Source organism: Elaeis guineensis, chromosome 8 (genome assembly GCF_000442705.2).
Source record: "Elaeis guineensis isolate ETL-2024a chromosome 8, EG11, whole genome shotgun sequence".
Lineage (NCBI taxonomy): Eukaryota > Viridiplantae > Streptophyta > Magnoliopsida > Arecales > Arecaceae > Elaeis > Elaeis guineensis.
The window spans coordinates 88127572-88131682 of NC_026000.2; positions in this window are offsets into that span (position 1 = coordinate 88127572).

The window sequence follows — 4111 nt, forward strand, 5'->3', positions numbered from 1 at the left end:
TCGTCGGGTACCATTGCTAGATGGTCACTTCGATTGGTATAAGAATTTGTTCCTATGCTACCGACTTAGGTTCGAACCTATGAGATCACACACATTAGAGTTCATGATCCGATCAGATGGTTGATCAACGATTAAGAATCATTCTAGGGTTAAATAATCAATACGATTGACATTTAACCCAGTGCAAGTGTTGCAGGAGGATCGATTAGCAATTCGATTGCTAATTGGCTTAATTTGATTAAGCCAATGGGCTGAGATTAAGTCTAATTAAATATGATTTAATTAGATTTATTTTGGGTTTGATTGGATTAAGTCCAATTGGTTTATTGGATAAGCCAAGTGCAAGGAAAAACTAGTCCTAGTTCAACTAGGACTTGGGTCAATCTAATTTCTAATTTGATTAGAAAATTAAATTAGATTTAAATCTATTTTAATCTGATTAAATTAGGTTCTTAATTGGGTTAAGACCTATTTTAATTGGGTTGATCTAATTTTGATTTGATTTGGTTTGGGAAACCAAATTAAAACAAGTCATAAGACAGAATCCTAGTAAGACTAGGATTCCACCTTGCGCCACATAAGCCTTCTCCACGCCCTCTCTCTTATTCAATGCCAATATCCACTTATTTTGTTCGACAAAAGCCCTCTCTCAGATCTCTCCCACGTTCACAAAAGGTCTCCTCTCTTCTTTCTTACATGGAAGGTGGTTTGGATCAAATCTAAAAGGAATAAGTTTGGATTTCGAATTCTATGAGATAGAGTTTTAGAAATCCAAAACTCTTTCAATTTTGCACCGAATTTATCCAAATTTTTTTTGGAATTTTCATGGATTTTAGGGTATACATTGTGCACCATTTTCTGTTGATCCATATATGAAAATATGAAGGAGGTGCTCAAGAGTTGGGCATCCCTTAACTTGCCATGTTTGGATAAGCCTTGACTAGGTGTTTGACCTAGACAAGGACTCTATCATATCTCTCTATATAAGATGATTTTCTTCATGAAATTTTAGGATAAATTAGAGACTTGAGAGACCTTTGTGCCATCCAAAAATCAGAGAGAAATACCTTTGGGTCGTGGAGATATAAAAGATGCAAGTTTGGGTGTCTAGAGAGAAAAACGTGAAGAAGAAGAGGGTCTTCTTCTTGGGTTTTTGTTTTCATATCTTTCCTCCCTCCATCTTGAGTTTCCTGAGAGTGTCTCAGATCTGAAACTCTTTCTTTTACTTTCCATCTTTGGAAAAGTCCAAATCAAGAAGAAGGAGGCACCTGATCAACCATCAAAGAAGGATCAGCGCAGTACTAGCATACTGTGCTGATTTCCTGAAGCAAGACTTCTGATCGAGATTCGTGGGCTCGTGTGGACGACTCCTAGAGGCCGGATGCGTGTGCGGCTTGCAATATCATCCTCAAACCCAGATCAGCAAGGTTAGAACGTCTAACTTGCAAGGTAATAGATCTGATCTATTGTTTAATACATACATTAGATGTAGTATAGAAACATGTTGACATGATCAACATGTAGTTCATGCTATATTTATATATTTTAATTTCTGATTTAATGTCATGTAATAATCATGTAATAGGATCTTAGATCTAGAGATTTTCTAATCTTAGAAAATAAATTTTAATTTATTTTAGTCTTCCGCTGTATGATCTTGAAAAAGTTTCAAGATCTAACCCTCTTTTTCAAGATCTAACCCTGAAACCCTAGATCTGGTTCCTACAATTGGTATCAGAGCCTAAGTTCTTTATTACATGATTATTTATACATGCTTAAATTATTTTTTAGATTAGATCTAATTTATAATCTGATTATTAAATCTAAAATTAAAATTTTAGATCAATCACAAACTGCAAGGTTGTCCTGCTGTAAGGTTTACCCCTTACAGTGCAAAGGTTGTCCTAGTTTGTGTAGATCTATCTTTAATCATAAATTTATTAGATATGATCTAGATTAAATTTATGATTTATTAGATTTAAAATATATTTAAATCTGAAATAAAATCTTTTTATTAATAATTTTTGCGCAAAGAAATTGTTTAAAGTTGAAATTGTTTCAATTACATGAACCTGTTTAGATTAGATCTAAAGTAGTTTCATGTTTATTTCACTTGCATGTTGATTATAAATCAAACATGCAATATGGTTGGTAGAATCATATTGTAAAATTATTTTACAAATATGAAAATTATTTTTTGAAAAGCCGAACCCAACTCTCAGCCCAAAACTTAATTAAGAATTAAGAAGTTGTTTGATTAGGTTCTAGGATTGTGAATTGAAGAACCTAAGACACAAATCATAACACATTGGGTTAATGGGTTAGTGGGAATTAGGTCCATTAATTGGGTTAGACCTATGGTTAGATTAAAGATGGACTTAATTAGAGAATTGACTAAATCTAATCAATTGTTGTCTTAGATTAGGTCAAGGATTCTCTAGATCAATTACAATAGTTGTAGTTGGTCAAGTCCATGTCTTTAACGAGAACCAAATAGACTTGATTCTTGGCTAAGCGGTCTAGCACGAACTGTTAGGTTGATCTAATCGAAACTAATTAAACCAGTTGGTGTCTAAGGTAAACCAGACCGGTGGTTTTTAATTGGGAGCCCGCTTATCTGGCCATTTTTGATGGTGTCTAAGGCAAGCTTTGGCAGACCCTCCCACTGATCGAACATACCTGACCTCTTGATAAAATTATGTTTTGATCGGATCACTTGACTATTCGAGCTGACCCATGTCAGCTAGGTAAATCAGTGTGACTGATTTAGGTGCTCCTAGACCAGCCCTGGTCTCCCTTAAGCTGACTTGGTGAAGCCAGTGGGAGGATCATGATAAGCTGGTTCATCTGACCTCATCCTTTAAATTATTTAAATCCTCTAAAATTATTAGGTCCTTAAAATGATAAAGTTATGGAGATAACTGAGTCATAGCCTCCCATTAAGGTGTTTGATAATGAGTCCATTAACTCAATAATCATTGCAGACCCAAAGGCCTGGTGCTTGTTGACTAATGGAATTATCACTCATCATATGATGACTTGGAAGTGTCTCTCTAATGGTGGTTAGGTGAGCCAACCAAAGTTGGGCTTAATCATTCGTTGGTTAGATACACCAAGTATGATCATGTTAATGGTTGGACCTAACCGGATCCTTATAGTGGAGGCCAAAGCCTACTGATTAGGTTTCTGGGGCAAAATTAAAATTACTAGAAATTGTTTAGAGAAATAATTGGTTATGAACCTACCCTTAGATGTACATGAGTTGACCAACCAAAGTTGGGCTTGTGTGCAGTCTAAGTGGATTCTAGTACCCGCTAAGGAATTAGGGTAATTCCTCGAGTTGGAGGCAGAGGCTACCAATTCGAATAAAATAGTGGGAGAAATCTTTTGATTAAAGTCCAAATCTTTAGGTTTAATGAATCAATTACTAATTAGGTTATGGTTCTCCTTTGTGCAAATATGGCCACTTCCCTATCGCTCCGATCATTTTTGGACAATGATAAGTTGGTGCGACCCAACTTTGGTAGCTGGTACCGAAAGTTGAAGATAGTCCTGGAGCATGAATGGATCCTATATGTGATATTGGATCCTGCACATGAGGAGCCAGCTGCCAATGCACGTGGAACAGTCAGAGACACTTACCAGAAGTGGCTCAGTGACCGGACCATGGTGCGCTGTATCATGCTGGCTGCCATGAGCGACGAGTTCAGTCACAAATTCGAGACGGCTCAGTCAAAGGACATGCTTCAAGTGTTGGAGGATGCCTTTGGCACACCCGATGACGTAGAGAGGCACAAGGCTAGTTGTGCCATCTTCAACGCCAAAATACAGGATGGTGTCTCTGTCACTGATCATGTATTGTACATGATCGAGCTGATGGAATGATTGAGCAAGCTCGGCTTTCCCTTGCATGAGCAGCTTAGAAAAGATGCAATACTGAACTCACTGCCCAAGTCTTATCTCCCATTCCTCACTCATTATAGAATGACAAAGTCTGAAGTAAACTACCATGGGTTACTGGGGTTGCTTCAAAACTTTGAGAAGGATCACTAACTTCACAAGGAGTCGGTGAACTTAGTGGGAGGTTCATCTTCTGGTTCTCGACCCTTTG